Consider the following 18,693-nt stretch of genomic DNA (forward strand, 5'->3'; position numbering starts at 1 on the left):
ATACCTATGTGAAATGGCTCAAGCTGGACTTATTTATAGCTTTGTTGCCTCTGGCAGAGTCACATAATTTTGGGCTGCTCCAAGTTCTGTGAGTTCTTAGAGATGCTGTGCAGTCTCTCCTCTTACCCCAGTGAGATATATTCCTACAGTTTTCCAACCTTTGTTTTGAGGTGACCCATCTCTCTGTCTCTGTCTCTGTCTCTGTCTCTGTCTCTGTCTCTGTCTCTCTGTCTCTCTCTCTGTCTCTCTCTCTGTCTCTCTCTCTGTCTCTCTCTCTCTCTCTCTCTCTCTCTCTCTCTCTCTCTCTCTCTCTCTCTCTCTCTCTCTCTCTCTCTCTCCCCCTCCCTCCCTTCCTCTCTGTCTCTGTCTCTGTCTCTGTCTCTGTCTCTGTCTCTCTGTCTGTCTGTCTGTCTGTCTGTCTGTCTGTCTGTCTGTCTGTGTGTAGGGATTGGAGAGGTATCCTTTGCAGGCTATCATTTATTCTGCTATCTTAGCTTCCAGCATCCAACTAAATAAGGGATTCTTTACATTTTGTGTATGTATGTGTCATGGCACCCTTTGGTAATCTGCTAACGACTATAGACCCCTTAACAAAACAATGCTTTTAGATGAATAAAATAAAATCCTAAGGATTACAAAGAAATTTGTTGTTGAGTCAACAGTTGAGTCTGACTCTTCATAATCCCCTTTGGAGTTTTCTTGGCAGAGAGAAACCCTGAAATCATTTGCCATTTCCTTATCCAGCTCATTTTATAGATGAGGAAACTGAGGTAAATAGGCTTAAGTAACATGCCCAGGGTCACACAGCTAGTAAGTGTCTGAAGCCATATTTAAACTTAGATGACTCTTTCTGACTGTAGGCAAACGTAGCATTCTTATTGACTATGCAACCTAGCTGCCTTAATGATAATAATCATTTTTCCCATCCAAATTCACTGACCCTCAGGTGAAATGTTCCTAGCCTAGATGATTCCTAAGGTCCTTTCTAGCTCTACAGCTTTGAGCCTATGACTATAGAGCCAGTAATTCTCTTTTTATTGTAGAGCAGACATTAGCCATTGGGATCTGAGTCATTCTCATGTGAGGGTACTTCATAGAATTTGATTTCCATGGAATGTGCTCTAAGTCCAAAGAATGAACAGCATAACTATTCATTTTGATCTGTTTGGCTCCATGTAGCCAATCTAGAGAAGACTTTCAGGACCCACAGTGCCCACTGAAGCCACTCAATTTGGGAAGCAGTGGGATAAGAAGTTGGATGACAAATTCTTATACAAGTCAATCAGTAAACAGTTATTAGGCATTGTGGATGCAAAAAAAGTGCCAAAAGACAGTCCCTATCCTTAAGGACCTCACAATCTAAAAGGAGACAACAAACAAACAAATATATACAAACAAGTTATACAGCAAAAATGAGGTAATTAACAGAGGGGAGGCAATAGCATCAAGAAATGTAGGGAAAGTCTTCCTGTGGAAGATGGGATTTTAGTTGGGACTTAAAGGAAGCCAAGCAAGACAGGTGGGTGTAGATGAGAAAGATCATTCCAGGCATGGGAGATAGCCAGAGAAAGTTCCTGGCCCTGAGAGATGGCATGTCTTCTTTGTGGAACAGCCAGAAGGCCAGGGTCACTGATCAGAGTACACAGTGGAGAGTCAGCTATACGAGTGGAAATGTAGGAGGGGCTTGATTAGGAAGGGCTTTGAATACCAAACAGGGGATTTTGTATTTGATACTAGAAGCAACAGGGAGCTCTTGGAGTTATTAAAGAGGGTCAGACCAGAGCTATAGGAAAATCACTTTGGTGGCTGAATGGAACAGATTGGAGTGGTGTAATAAAGAACAAATCAGATGGGTCATGGAGCTAAAAGGTTCCAAACTAAACCTGCTGCAAAACCAAAGCCAAAACCAAAAAACATTAAAAAAATCATAAATCTTAAAAAGTCATAAAACAACAGAATAGGGAAAAGATCTGAGATCAGAAGTATAGGCTGCAATTGAAAAGTAGCAAGCAAAGAAGAGAGTGCAAGGTTTTACAAAATGCTATCTTGATTTGCTGAATTCAGTCAGTGGGGAAAAGCTCTTTTTATTCTTTATTGTTTTCAGCCAACCCCAGACCCTTTTTCTCTGGGAATCCCTTCTGCCCCCTTATGGTTCTTCAAAGTTATTTGGCAACTTTATTAGGCAGATGGCATTTTCTGGTTAGAATGGTAGTTGGCTTCATTAAGAAGTAGTATAGATCTGAGTCCCCTACCCAATGGTCACATTCTTCTGGACAGGGTCCACCTTGCCAATATCCTTCATAATGAATCAATACTGTCCTCCAGATGTGATTTGACAAAGGTATGTACATGTGATAGTCCAAAGGTGTGACTGCCCTTACCTGGGACTCTGTGCTTCTATCATGAAAAAGTTTCATTTCTGCAAAACTACACATTCACACAAAAGTCATAAAGAGTGAACAAGGTAACCCACCAAATGTGATTTGATTCCACCGCTGCACGGCTGGGAAAGCACATTCCTGGAACTGAGTTATATTTCATTTCTCTGAAAAAGCTTTAATCTACCATGAAGCTTTTCATACTGAATAAGCTTCAACCTTTAAAAAAAATCTATCCAAGAAAGATGGCTCTGTTAGTAACTTCTTTGAATCTTCCAAACATGTTTTTGGGTCAAGTGATGCTAGCTGCAAGTCATCTACCTAATGTATTAGCCTGCTATGTTTGAAAGTTATGTTAGCTAAATCTCTTTGTAGAAGTTGACAAAACATGGAAGCTGATTCACAACATCCTTGCACTAGTCTAGTGTAACAGAGTTGAGTTTGTCCCCATTGGAAAGCAAACATATTCTGAGATTCAGGGTGCAATGGTATGGTAAAATATGCATTACTCAAATCCCACACTGTGTACCATGGGGCATCAGGAGATAGGTATCTGTGTGATTATGGTGTTTGGTGAAGGTTTTACAAGTGTAGGTCTTCCTTATAAAATTGTTCCTGGCCCTAAGATCCATTTCAAATCTCCAAGATTGTTTTCCATATTCATTAAGTTTGTCATTTTTAATAGCCAAAATTGGACTATTAAATTCAGACACTGTAGGTCTTAAAATGCCTTGTTCCAACGAGCTGGTTTGGTTATGCCTTCTTTTTCTTCTCTGCTTAATTTGTATTGAGGTATCTTAGGAGGAACTCCTTCCCTGACTTCAATATTCACCAGAGTAACTGATCTTATTCTACCTACATCATTCTTATGGTTAGCAAATGCCCCATGTGGAATATCTTTAGGTATTTCATACATAGATGTTGACAATTTGGATTTTCTCAGGTTCTTCTTCTAATTGCTCTAGATATGATAATGAGTAGTGTTTTAGTGAATGTTTGGGTAAATGTAGATATATCTTCCCAGATCTTTCACAGTGCAAAGTTCTTCCAATCTTACATAAAAATCTTGTCCTAAAAGGTTATCTGGACATGAAGGGATCAATAGGAATGTATGAACATTGGTGAGAGGACCCAATTTGACCATTGTGCTTTTGAGCTCAGGGACCTGTTGTATCTGTCCCATAGCTCCAGCTACAGAAACCATACCCCCTATGTTGGTATCTCTTGAACATGTCTTTAGGACTGATTTTGAAGCACCAGTATCCACGAGAGCTTTGTATTTTTTCTTTCTGACTTTAATCCATACATATAGTTATGGCTTTTCTGTAGTTATCAAATTAAGTGTTATTGATTCACTTTTCACTGCTCTGTTCTCTTCTGCCATTTGTATGGTTGAACTAGTTAAATCTTGGTTTAAATTACTTCCTAATTGATCTTCACCTAAGTTTGATTGTATTATGTCTTCTATTTCATTGGAATATGAATTTAAACCATAGTTTTGTTTAATCTCATATAATTTTATTTAGCCAGACCTCCCCCCTCCATTTAGAATGTTGGTTTCATGGATGCCACTTGAACCATCAGCTGTCCTAACAGTAGTTCAGTTTTTATTCTATTCATATTTTCAAATGTAAATGCTATTTTACTTCCATTAAATTGAATATGATTAGTATTTTCCATTGTAATTTCAGCTTTATTTCCATTTAAATTTGTAATTTCCAAACTATTTACTGTAGGATGAAAAATTTCAGCTTCTAGGTTCAAGAAAGATGTTTTTTCTAAGGAAGTCTGAACCATATTTGAAGTTTTAACTGGTTCGTGTGGGGTTTCCTGTTTGTCTATGAATTTTTTTAAGTTTTTTTATAGCTCCAGTAAAATTGTTTGTAACATTAACCTTTTCCTGAGATCTGCTACAGTCATTTTGTTGCAGGGAATTGAAATTTTGTTTCACTGTGTCTTTCAACAGCTCCTGTTTAGGGTTATGTGAGTTGTTACGACTTCTTCTACTCCAAAATTCAATCCCTGTGCCCAACTTGCACTGAAAAAAAATTTTCTAAATATTTTTTACTTGTTTTCTGTTTTTTTTTCCATGAATGGTTACTATGCTCCTTCTGTCCGAGTCTCTTATTTCAGTTTGCATCTGCACAATGATATTTTTGATCTCTTCATCTAGCTCCTGTACTTGTCTCTGCTTTTCACTTAACATTTTGTTTGATTTATCATCATCATTTCTCACAGACTTAATAAATTTAGTTTTCTGCATCAACCTTTCATTTTCTCTTTTCTGCTTCTGTTCTTGTTTTGTTTTATCCTGTCTCTCACTGCTTGCTACATCATGCAATATCCTTTCTCTATCTCCATGTATCAAACTATATAAATTATACTTCTGGCTTCATAAATCCCTTCTCCCATGAGTCAACACATGTGAGTATCTGGGTTTAGTCCCCGAGTTAATAGCTGAATGCATTTCCTCAATATTTGAAACTTCTTAAGTTGTTCTTAGGCTACAATGCTTGCAACATACATTTTTCTTATCTTTGTAATATGACTTTGCCTGTGTATTTTTGTTTGTCTCATATTTCTTTTTGAAATAGCAATCTTTTATGAGGTGCCCTACATTATGACATAAGAAGCACTTTCTAGTTTCTCTTTGTACCTTCCTCTGTTGGTATGAGGGTTTTGTGTATGTTTTGATTGTATTCAAAATTTTAATTTCCTGAATCTCTTTTTGCTTTAAATTTTCTTCTTTGTCATATAATTTTTGTTTTAATTCTGACATCTGTTTATTTTGTTCATTATGACTGTCAAAAATATAGTATGCAGAGTCTCTAAGTTCAGACAGAGTAACTGTGTCATATTTTGGGAAATAGTTCTTGAAAAAGTTTCTTAGGTATAATGCGCAACCCCTAAGAAATTGTCTCCACACATGAGCTACAAATTCCTCTGAGTCTTTCTCTATTCCCATAATAGATTCCATGGTTTCTGATAGGCAATCAGTAAAGGTAGATGGATGCTCCATTTTCTCTTGCATTAATTTATCAAATGTCCCCCATGCATTGGGTTTAGGAACAAAATATTTTGATAGCCTGGAGCAAATCTTCCCTACACCTTCTGAGATATGTTATGCAAGTGGGATTAACGAAGACAGAATCTTCCCTTTGCTCTTCTGTAGGACAGCTAGTCTAGGTGTTGTCTGTCTTAGTCTTTTCAATAAACTGCCTGTGTTCATGGGGGCTAAATAATTCTGACAAAAGGAACTCTGTATCATCAAAACTGGGTTCAAAAATCCTAAACGCCCTTTTTAGCTCCCTGAGAGATCTATATGGTTCAGAGATAAATTTTGGAAATCTTCTACGTATTGAATACAATTCCTGTGTTGTAAATTGCGTGTGCACTTTTGAATGTAGTACTCCAGCATTCTCTGAAATTTTGGTAACATCTTTTAAGGGAAATATTTTCTCAGCTTCCTTGTTGCTATCAATGTCCTTGTCCTTGTCTTTGCCATGTGTTCCTGCCTTATTTTTCTTAGCCTTATTATCCTTGTCTTTCATTCCATTATCTACCTGCCCATTTCCCACCTTAGTCTGATCCAAAGCCTGCTTCTTTAGAAATTCCTCACACATGGTCTTTACTAATTGGTCTAAGTTTGTACCAACTACCATGATCTGGACTACTTTCTTTGGTGTTAGGAACTTATAAATGTTTCTCAGATAGTTGAAAGTTTGAATAGCAGCCATGGTAAATACATATATTTGAGTGAAGATTTGGCATATTACAGTCTCTTTAGAAAAAGGTATAGTCATTATAAAAGAAGTTGAATTGGATATGACTCCAATGGTTTCTATCACAAAGCTTGTTACTGTACTGTATAGTATATTATATACCCAGTACCATGGTATTACAACAAGCACCATCATACCACAAGCAATTTTCATGAACATCTTTCTTGTTTAGTTTCTTTAGCCTTGGCATAGGGTAAAATCTTTTCGGGGTGCCAAATTGTATTAGGTGCTATTTCTTTAAATATTTTGTGACCCTGAAAGATTGCTGGGCAGTCCTACAGACCAATGGAATATTGAGGACTCAGACTCTGCCTCCCTCCAGCCTCTCCCTCCCACTTTCAGTTGGGTTTCAGATGGAGTCCAACTGAGATTCAGTAATGAGTAAGTTGCCTCATTTTGTTTGATATGTAAATCACTTACTCTTTACTTATTAGAATAAGGGTTTATTTAAGGAAGGGAAGGAAGAGTATTTGGATGGGAGAGAGAGTTTAGGGTTTCCCTGATCTTGAGTAGTCTTAAACAGAGAATAAAATTATAAAGTCCTAGATGAAGACAGGGCTAACATGACTGAAGATCTTTTGAATTCTTCTAGAAAGGAGAGTCAATAACAGTCAAGGGTCAAAGGAAAAGTCAGTAACTTCCAAGTGTCAGGAGAGGAAAGACTCAGTAATGTCTAGGTGCCAAGAGTCAAGAGATAAAGAACCAAAACTTCCAGGCAGTTTGGACCTAGTTTGACTGCTTCTTCCCAGTGACATTCTCTTCCAGAATGTTCCTTGATTAGCAGCTCTGCAAACTTGCACCTTCTTGCCTTTGTTTGCAGGCTTTCCTCCATTTTACTTTTCCACAATGGATATGGGGCTTAAAAAAATTAAATATACATAAATATATTAACATATATAATATATTAAATTACATATATTATATATTTATACAATTTATAAATTTTGTACATATTTATTATTTTATTTATAATACAGAAAATATACATTTATTTTATATAAATATAACATATTTTATATAATGTAACATATTTATAAATGAGATAATACAATGTATAACTTATATAATATATAAATGTTGCATAATATTTATATATTATATAATTATAATATAAAATAATTATATATAAAAGCACATGCTATTTATATATAATATATAATATGAATTTATAATATATAAATAAAATTATATTTGCTTGAGTATATTAAAATTATTTATTATTTTAGCACAAGCTATATTTTATTACATAATATATAAATTATATTATTAGAAATAAAAATAAATTTGAATATAAAAATTAAATAATTAAAAGAAATAATTTTCTTCTGGCAACAAATTCATGTGTCTCCATTAACATTGTGTAAATGTTAATTATTAATCCCAGGATAAACACAGGTTGTTAATGAGGTATAAAATGAGCACTGGAGGCAAGAATCTGGGATTCTAAATCATGTTTCTAGCACACTCTGTGTGACCTGTGACATGTCTTTGGGTCCCAGTTTCCTCATCTATAAATTGATGGAAATGGATTAAATGATCTCTAAGATCTTTTTCACCTCTAACATTTATAATTCTGTAATTCTAAAAAGCCCATATCATTCACCAGGAGCAAATAAAAAGCTGTTTTAATTATTTAGCACAGCAGACAACTTTTCTCTACTGTAAAACTTAATGTATTTCCCAACTGATAAAGGGCAAGGGACATGAATAGGCAATTTTCAGTAAAGAAATCAAAACTATTAATAAGCACATGAAAAAGTGTTCTAAATCTCTTATAATCAGAAAGATGCAAATCAAAACAACTCTGAGGTATCACCTCACACCTAGCAGATTGGCTAACATGACAGCTATGGAAAGTAATGAATGCTGGAGGGGATGTGGCAAAGTAGGGACATTAATTCAATGCTGGTGGAGTTGTGAACTGATCCAACCATTCTGGAGGGCAGTTTGGAACTATGCCCAAAGGGTGATAAAAGACTGTCTGCCCTTTGATCCAACCATAGCACTGCTGGGTTTATACCCCAAAGAGATCATAAGGAAAAAGACATATACAAAAATATTCATAGCTGCGCTCTTTGTGGTGGCCAAAAATTGGAAAATGAGGGGATGCCCATCAATTGGGGAATGGCTGAACAAATTGTGGTATATGTTGGTGATGGAATACTATTGTGCTCAAAGGAATAATAAAGTGGAGGAATTCCATGGGAACTGGAACAACCTCCAGGAAGTGATGCAGAGTGAGAGGAGCAGAACCAGGAGAACATTGTACACAGAGACAAACACACTGTGGTAAAATAGAATGTAATGGAATTCTCTACTAGCAGTAATGCAATGACCAAGTACAATTCTGAGGGACTTATAAGAAAGAACACAGTCCACTTCCTGAGGAAGAACTGTGGGAGTAGAAGTACAGAAGAAAAACAACTGCTTGATCACATGGGTCAAGGGGATATGACTGGGGATGTAGACTCTAAATGATCATCCTAGTGCAAACATCAATAATATGGAAATAGATTTTGATCAAGGACACATGTAAAACCCAGTGGAATTGCAGGTCAGCTATGGGAAGGGGTGGAGGGAGGAGAGGGAAAGAATATGATTCTTGTAATCAAGGGAAAATGTTCTAAATTGACTAATTAAATAAATTTTTCAAAAAAAAAAAAGAATAAAATTTGTGTTCCTACAAAAAAAGATATATGCTTTTGACTTTCAGTTAAATTGTACAATATGTAAACATATAGGCATATATTCTATATGAGAAAAAATAAAACTTAATGTAGTTTTGATATGACCAAGTTTGAAACCCATGTGACCTGACATACTCACTCTCTGGGTCACATAACAGCAAACCTTAAAGTGGGTTCCAATAGGCAATTGGGACTGGGAAGTGCCAATATTTGGGGAAGGGGAAGGAAAATCTTTAGGAATTATCTAGACCTCATCTCTGTCCCTGCTGTAGGCAAAATGGATATGGGTAACTGCATTTTATTCTCTTTCCTCCAATATTATCAGTAGCAAAATGCATCCCACTCTATTTTTTCAGGAATGTTCTTTTTAAAAACCCTGAAATGTTAGTTCTGCCTGAGCTAATATTTGTTTCATAAAAATATGGACTGAGAAATAAAACAAGGAATGGTTCTTCCCCTAACTGTTGTTATTCTGTGTCTGAAGGTTCAGGCACAGAATGTGTTTCTATGGCAACGAGCTTGGCTTTCCTAGAAAGAGCAGGTGCTGAGATACAGGGAATCCAAGGATCCAGAAATGGAGCCCAGCCTCAGAAAACACACACACACACACACACACACACACACACACACACACACACACACACACAATGTGAGAACATATGCTAATGCAGAGCTGGAGTTTTTATTTTTTTAAGCAGGTGAGAAAAGTAAGAAATGTGGCAAAATTTTTCAATGTAAATAATTTAAAGCATCTAAATGTGTTAGGAAAAAGTCTAGTAGTACTAAAAAAAGAGAGAAATTCCCCGAGCACTCAGAATGCAGCCTAGTTTTTCTGAATGCCTTTATTCCTAGGAGTGGGGGAAAGTTACTACTTTTCTGATGGGGCTCTCTGGATGCTTGTGTTGGAGGAGGGAAGCCAAGGAGGAAGGGAGGCATCAGGGTGCATCGGGATGAGCCCCAGAAAAAATGCTCTTTGTTTCTGGCCATTTTCACTTTTAAAAATGTTATTTCAATGGGTAATCAGTCTTCATCAATGAAGAGAGCATGGCCTTATACTAATCAAACCATATTCATCTACTTTAAGATTTACAAACTGTTCTCTATAATTCGACAAGGCCAAAACTAAACGTACTTTGTTTTGTTCTTTGCATGGGGAGTAGTCTTGACCTGTGATTGCATTTGTGTAAGGAATTCCTGTCATGGAAAACTTTCCCTGTGATGCAGAATCAGCAACAATTTCTATAATTTGCAGTGCTAGGACGTTGTCTGGTGGCCTGGGCCTGGGCTTACCATGATCATACAGCTAGCACACCTTAGAGTCAGCATTCAAACCAAGGCTTCTTGATTCCCAATCCAGTGTTCCTTAACATACTACTTTTGTGTTCTGGGAGTGGTTTTGCCACTAACTAATTGTGGGACCTTAGACAAGTCACTTACCTCTTTGTTCCTCAGTTTTATTGTAGGTTAGGCATTTTTAGTCATGTTCAATTCTTTATGACTCAATTTTTTTTTGTTTTCTTGGCAAAGATACTGGAGTGGTTTGCCGTTTCCTTCTCCAGCTCATTTAATAGATGAGGAAACTAAGGCAATCAAGGCAAGTGACTTGCCCAGGATCACCCATTTAGTAAGTGTCTGAGGCCAGACTTGAACTCAAAAAGATGAGACTTCCAGCCTCTACCATCTAGCTGACCTGGTCCTCAGTTTCCTCATCTGTAAAATGTAAAATGAGGGAGTTATATCATAGATTTAGACTTGGAAGGAACCTTTGAAAGCTATCCAATCAATCCATTTTCTTTATTTAACAGATGAGGAAAAAAGATCAGAAAAGGTAGTCTGTTTGCCCAGAGGGGTCGCACAGTGGATAGAGTGCCAGGCCTGGAATCCAGACAACTTGGCTTCAAATCTGTCCTCAGATTTTCTTAGTTGTGTGACTCTGGACAAGTCATTTAACCCTGATTGCCTAGCCCTTGCCACTCTTCTGTCTTACAACTTATTCTAACAGAGGAGGTAAGGGTTTAAAAAAAAAAACTTACTTTCCCCAGAGCCACATAACTAAGGGAAAAGAAGACTAGAACCCAGGTCATCATGACTTCAAGCTATCTACTACTTCATTACACTTAGATTCAGGGATCTGCTAGGTCTCTCCTGTGAAGTAGTCATGGCACCTCTTGTCTTCTGGTACATGAAATGACCAGTCCTCCTTGTCCGTCTCCATTATTTGAAGGAATATGCTTATGGTAAAATCAGAAGGTGGTTGGTTGAATTCCCTTCCTGACCTTATTTCTGACTTTTTTTGACCTGGCAATAGTTTTGAACATTCCTTCTTGCTTGCTACTTTGGTCCAAATATTTAATTTTAAAGATGAGAAAATAAAGGAACCAAAAAGTTAAGGGATGATAAAAGGCTCCAATGTTCTACCAGACCTTCCTGACTCGCACCATGTAACCTATGCCACCTTCATTTATGTTTGACCCTGCTCACCATGAGGAACCACTCCCATTTAGTGCAGAAGGCATTATATATGATCCAGGCTTAGAAAGGTAATATGAGGCTGGAGATGTAAAGCCAGATCATAATCACCAATAATTCATCTTTGTTTGGCACATCATTGTCTGACTTGTATGTCCTCTTCCTCCTCCATAAAACAAATGGGGCTTTTCTTGCTACTTGACAAGGAATATCAGAGTCTCAGAGGATTAATCTGGGACAGATTTAGGTCTTCCTGACCCTTGAGCCCTACTTAGCTGTCTCACCGGTGGTATGCAGATCCTGTCTTTCTGTTTAGATTCAGCCTGCCCATTTGTTGTTCAATTTCAGTCTTGTCCAACTCTTCATGACTCCATTTGGGCTTTTCTTGGCAAAGATAATAATCGGGGGATAACAAAAGTAACTACCTTATTGTGAGAATCAAACAAAATAACAGATGTGCATTTGAAAGCACTATATAAATGATGGTTATTATTATTCTATTGTTCAATCATTTCAGTCATATCTGATTTTTCATGACTCCATTGGGGTTTACTTGGCAAAACTATTAGAGGGGCTTACTATTTCCTCTTCCAATTCATTTTATAGATGAAGAAACTGAGGCAAATGGGGTTAAGTGACTTGCCCAGGTCAAAAAGCTAGTAAATGTCTGAGGTCAGATTTGAATTCAGGGAGATGAGTCTTCCTGACTTCAATCTAGCCACTAGCCATTGTACTACCTAGGTGCTCCATTAACCCAGCATACTTTCCATTATATCGAGTTGCCTCCCATGTTTTTATACAGAGGATGGATATGGTAGACCTCTGAGGGGATTCTTCTTAATGGAGAAACTGGTAGAAAACAAGAAAGTATTGAGACATAAAACAGATTTAGAGATGAAAGATGGCACTGAAAGGGATCACTAATGAGTCAACTAGGGATTTTAATTAATAAATTTAATTTGGAATACTATTGTGCCATAACAAATGATGGAGGGGAATATTTGAGAGAAACTGGGAAGACTTGCATGAATTAATGCAGAGTGGCATGAACAGAACCAGGAGGACGATTTATATAATTACATTTGTAAAGACAATTTGGCTGATGGTCAGAAAACAAACTGACACAATGACCAACATAATTCCAAAGTAGTAATGATGTAACATGCTGCCTCTGTCCTGATAGAGGTGACTCAAAGCTGTAGATTTCAACATTTTTTTTGGACATGATTAACAAAGGAATTTGTTTTGCTTGCTTAATTATGTATATGTTTAAGAGGATTTTCTTTTTCTTTTTCAGTGGAGGTGGAAGAAATATGAGGTTGTTTCCAAATTTGAACTTTAAAATTACTCCACCCTACTTAGACCATACTTTAGGAGATTTGATTTAGCTACCTCCTGATTATAACAATGGAAATACTTGGTCTAACAGAATCAGGAATGTCTTGGGAACTTTACATTGCTCCCCCCTACTTAGTCTAACAAGGTCAGAAATGTCTGCACCCATACTTAAGGATTAAGTATCTAGGAGGATGGCCTTTGATAGACATGTACAGAAACAGCTGACAGACCCCTGGGCTGTCCTAAGTCAAGCTAAGCTACCATTGGTATAGATAATATACAGGAAAGTAACGTACAACAGGCTATAAAGGGCACATCACTTCCTGTCTTCGTGGTCTTTCCCTGGAGAGGTGGATCTGGCTGGTGACTTCCTGTGAGCTGCCTGGGCACCAGTTTGATCCTGGAACTCGAGCCTAGAGGAACTCCCTCAGACATCTTCCTTGAGAAGGTCACGTGGTAAGTGATAAGACTAACTTCCTTTTCCCTGGGCACTCAGGGGAGGGCCCTTTGGCCAAGGCCTTTAACTCCTGCCTGGCTCAGGCTGAGCTGGAGCAGTTTTAATTAACTCTTTCCTCTCTGTCTCTCTGTCTCTCTCTGTCTCTGTCTGTCTGTCTGTCTCTCTCTCTCTCTCTCTGTCTCTCTCTTTCTTAATTTCCTTCCCTCTATATTGATTAAAGTCACCATAATTCCCAGCTGACTTGGGTATTTTATTATTTGGGATATCCCATGGTGACCAATAATTAAATATAATTTAGGTCACCACACTAAAATTATCCTTACACAACTATTTATACATCCTTTTCAAGATCAATGTTTGGTCACCACTCAGGAAAATAAAAAAGACAAGGGCTCAGGCTTGAGTGTAGCTCATTGGATCCCCTTGATTCAGTCCCTTTGGGGAGAGTCAAGAGTCAAAGTCACTTAGTTTTTATAGGGACACTAAGTTAACAACTTCCTGTTAAGTAGCCAATAAAGACATAATTTCCTCATTCCCAAAGGGCTTCAGAGCTGAGCTAGCACACATATAGTTACTGAATCAGGAAGAGTAGTTTTGTGCATGATCTATTGAATTAGTTAAATATTTATTCATTATTATTAAAAATCATTAATCATTCAGTATTTTTAAAAAGGTCCTAAGGAATAAAGATGGTCTGTGATCTTGATCTGAAAACTTCCTTTACCAATAGCAATAAAAAGCAATTGTAACCCCTTTGTGCCCTTTCATCCTGTGCAATTCTCACCGAGCGCTTTCTGTAAGCTGTCCTGTAATGTCTTGAAGGCATTCCTTTGGTTCTTTTAAGAGTTCCTACCTTGCATGGTCTACCCTCCCAATTTCATCTAGAAGTGCTATGGGTGAAGGAGAGAGAATGTGAAACAATCCCCCTTTAATTCCCAAGGTTGACCACTGGGTGATGCCATTGCCCAGGAACAGTATATGCGGGTAGCACAACCAGACCAGAGGACTTTTGTTTGGGTTCTTAGGGATGCCTGGGAAGGCTGAGGGCTGCAGTGCTCTGTTACTGCCAGCCAACTCAAGAGGTCCTGCTGTCAAAGCCACCCAGCCATCTGCTGCCACTTAACCTCCTCCAAAGCCCACCTGTTCTTGTTCTGCACAGTCGAGCTTGGGAGTTTCTGCGGCAATTAAACCATTATATTTCCACCCTTCCTGCCACCCCCAAAGGAACTGCAATCAAACTTCACAATTCTAATCTGTATTCCTTGGACAGAAGATGGAAAAAATTCGGGGGCAATGCAAAATATCCAAGGAAACAAGAGTATTGTAGAAAGATTCATAATGTCCTATGTAGCATAAACTTTATCCTTATATTAAAATGGTGAATACTAAATCTATATTGCTTTCTTTTTTTAAGCTAAATATCAGAATCACAGATGGAAGGTATCTTACAGATTATCTGGTCCAGTCTTTGCATTTTAGAGATTAGGGGAAGGGAACAAGCATTTAATAAGTGCCTCCTGTGTACGAGACATTGTGATAAGCACTTTGAAAATATTGTCTCATTTGATTCTCATAACAAACCTAAAGAGATCTCATTTTACAGATAAAGAGACCAAGGTTAAATGACTTGACCAGGGTCATACATCTAGTAGGTATCTGCAGCTGGATTTGAACTCAAGTCCTCTTGACTCCAGGGTCAGTGGTCTATCCACTGCACAAGCTAGCCCCACATATATATGTACATGTAGTCTTTCCTGGTAGAATGAGTTCCTAGAGAATAGAAACTTTTGTCTTTGTATCCTCACTGTTTGCTTCAGTGTCCCTGACACAGTAAATTCTCAATAAGTATTTGATGATTAATTATGTTCTTTGCACCATCATTGGCCCATAAGCTCCCAAATCATTTTCCTAGAAGGAACTACTAGTTGAATTACAAATTCTTTCCTGGCATTGTTTAGGTGCGCAGCTTATGGTTAAAAAAAATCCAAACAGCTTGCAGATCAGATTCACTACCTGAGTTTTTTAAGTGAGAATGTTAGAAGGGACTTTCTCCCTCCTCTAATGAAGGGAGAAATCATCAGATCCTCATTTATCGACCTGCTTCCCATGCAAAGTTTACCTTTTTCTGAACTTTAAAAGCTCCTGAAGTCAGAGTGTTGCCAGGATACATAGAAGTACACATATGCTCTGCTGACCCAGTTCCAAGCACCTGTCCAGAATCAGATCTGCCACTCAGATCTGGGTTTGAATGGCACGGATGGGGGAGGGAAGGATCCCCTGATCCCTTGCAGCCTGAAAACCACTTTATCATCTCTCTGCCTATTATTATTATTATTATTATTATTATTATTATTATATCCAGCCCCAGACATTTACTAGCTCTGTGACTCTTGGCAAGTAACTTAATCACTGTATCCCTCAGTTTCAACAACTGTAAAATAGGAATAATAATAGCATTTACTTCCTGGGATTGTTGTGAAGATCAAATAAGATGATATTTGTAAGGCACTTGGCACATCGTCTGACAAATAATTAGTGTTTGCTTCCTTCTTCCTTCTAAGAAGGTCACCAAAATGTTCATTTTTGCCTCATAGAAAGGTTTCCCACTCTTTTTCAGGCTCCATGTCTCTTTGGTTCTCAATAAAAAAACCAAACCCTTCCTTATCCACTATTCAGTGCGAAATATAAAAAGAAATAAATATTAGAATATACTTTGCACATTAGAAATAAAATTGAGTTTTTTCATAAAAATCTTCTTTCAATATAAAAACATTTTTTGGTATCACAAAGTTATTAGATATGACTTTGTGGATTATTTCAATAGGATAATAGAGTCACTTATAATATTTTTCCTACACTCCCTTGACAAGCTTCTCTTTCCTCCTAGGGGTACATGTACCCCAATTTGGGAAGCCAAGCCTCTTAGTTTGGAGAGAGACCCTGCCTTATAGACTAGCGGGTCTCACCTCATTTCTCTTATCCATGAGAAAATTGGGAATGAATTTCTCAAGGTCATCCAGATAATATAATCATCAGAGCTGTGACTATAAACACAGGAAGCTTTATGGTTCACGGTGCTATTGCTACTCGTCCTGTTCTCTGGTGTATGAGGCTTTCATGATGGAAAGCAAATCTCCCAAGGTCAGAGAATATGCCTTCCCCACTCCTCCCTTCCATTATGATGCCAAGTGCCAGGCTGGGCACACAGCAGGCATTTAAAAAGCAACAATTTATTTAATTGAATTGCAACTCTTTGCTTAATCTAAAACTGATATACTAAGTATGAATTCTGATGTAATCCTCTAAGTACTTTTTAGGGGATATTTTATTAACAATCTGAATTATATCATATAAGCAATAATACTACATTTCATAAATTTCTACTGATTGTCTCCACAACTTTTCTGATTTAATAGATTATTTAAATTAATTTAATTTATAATTTAATTTGATTTAATTTATGGTCCTTAATGTTCAAGGGTGGCACTGATAAGCTAGAGCCTTGTGCTGGGTTTGGCCATTTTAGCCATATATAGAAGTGGGAAGAGAGAAGAGAGAATAAAGTTGGTCACTGGAGCTCTTAGTGGAAAGTTTATCCTGGAGAATGGACTCATTTTCAATTTTGAAACAGTATTACAGGCTCTCAATAACCCAGTGAAAGCAATGGCCTGGTCACACAATGACATGTGGATGCTGATGGCAGACCATGGGAGATATGTGAAATATCGGTAGTCCAACACGAACAACATCAAGCTGTTCCAGGCACATGAAGAAGTGATTAGAGAGTCTAGGTTTATAGCCCAATGAACCATTTTCTGTAGTTCCTATTGTCATGGTTAGACTGATCTCTAAGTGTATGCTGGGTGTAGAGATGCATGGGCTCTGTCAGATTCTGAGAAACTTTCTGCATCCTAGAAACACAATATTTTCCTTTGTTTCTACATATTTCACACCTTCCTAAAGTCATATTGTCCCAGTATCTACCTCTGCAATATGTTAGAGAAGTATTGTCTGCTGCATTTAGCACTGGTATTCATTTCTTCATATTTATGGTTTACAATGTAGTTCAGTTACTCTTTTTTGATGCTACTTATGTAAAACAAGAATATTTCATTTCAAATGAAGAATTCAGTTTTTAATTAAAAAAATTTAAATAGGTACAACATTCCCTCCTTTCTTTGTAGACCTCTTAGAGGACTGTGAGTGTGGAATATTATTTTTCTTTTTTAATCTTTGTTACAAGGGATGGCTTACTGGTTAGAGGAGATGATAGTGTATTAAATTATTGTTATCTGTATTTATTATATTTATTTTAAATATATGTAAATATATATAATGTAAAATATAGCCAATGTAGGAGGTGCAATGAATGAAAGGTGAAATGAAAGGTGCAATAAAACACCAGCAATTGAGTTGTGAACAGATTCAACCATTGTAGAAACCAATTTAGAACTGTAAGAAAAGTAATTCAGCTATTTCTACCTTCAGACCCCCAGCGGTCCCACTACTGGGCATATTTACCCTATGAAGAAAAAAGGAAAGATTCTATTTTTACCAAAATATCTGTAATATCACTTTTTGAGTTAGGAAGAAAAATGCTAAAAACTAAATGTTTCCTATTTATTTAGGAAATACCGAACAAACTATGATATATAAGTATAATGGAATGCTTCTGAACACTAAAAGACGATGAATGAGCAGCTACATGATGCAGTGGATAAAGCACTGGGTCTTGAGTCAGTTCAAATGTGACCACAGACATGTACTACCAGTGTGATGCTGGGTAAATCACTCAACCCTGTTTGCTGCAGTTTCCTCATTTATAAAATGACCTGGAGAAAAAAAGCAAACCACTCCAGTATCCTTGCCAAAAAAAAAAAAGCAAAAAACCCTCCTGGGTTCAGAAAGCCAGATGTGACAGAAAAATGACTGAACAATAACTGAAAAGAAACAATAATTATGAAGAATCTAGAGAATCATAGGAGAATTTCTGTGAGCTATTACTTACTGAAAAGGAGAATACTATAAGAGATGACTATAATTGTGCAAATGAAAAGAACAGAGCTGAATCAATGCTGAATCAATGAAATGTCTAATCTTGGTCTATTGATGATGAAATATATCTTCCTCTTTTGGTGAAGAGGGGGGCTAGGAAATGCTATATCTTGTGTGTTTGGAGGTAGGAAGGGTAGGGCTATTACAGAAAAATGACTATAACTTAAATTTAATTTGATTCATAAAATTTATTATTAATTAAATTTAAATTTAATTTAAAAACAAAAGACAACAATTAAATTTATTTTGAAAAGATAAATTAGGTTGAAGCCTCTATGTCAGAGCCCTTATGACTATTACCTCAATACAATTAACAACTAAAATGGTACACACAAGAGTGATAAAATATTGAGATAGATGATAGTGTTTCAGTTCTTTTTCAGATCTCAGAACAGTCACTGGACCACAGTCTAAAATAAACCTGTCCTGGGGATATGGAATATAAAGCAGGCCCAAGACCACTGGTGTCAGCTTATGAAATGCTAATGGCTTAGCCAGGCAGGTTTACCACCTTTAGCTGGAGGCAA

The 18,693-nt window shown here is 37.1% G+C and overlaps 1 pseudogene; it reads left to right on the forward strand.

Moving 5' to 3' along the window:
• The first annotated feature begins 1,550 nt into the window (after positions 1 to 1,550).
• On the forward strand, positions 1,551 to 18,317 carry LOC100617181 (uncharacterized; annotated as a pseudogene).
• Positions 18,318 to 18,693: the final 376 nt, after the last annotated feature.

The sequence above is a fragment of the Monodelphis domestica genome, chromosome 8, assembly GCF_027887165.1.
Source record: "Monodelphis domestica isolate mMonDom1 chromosome 8, mMonDom1.pri, whole genome shotgun sequence".
NCBI lineage: Eukaryota > Metazoa > Chordata > Mammalia > Didelphimorphia > Didelphidae > Monodelphis > Monodelphis domestica.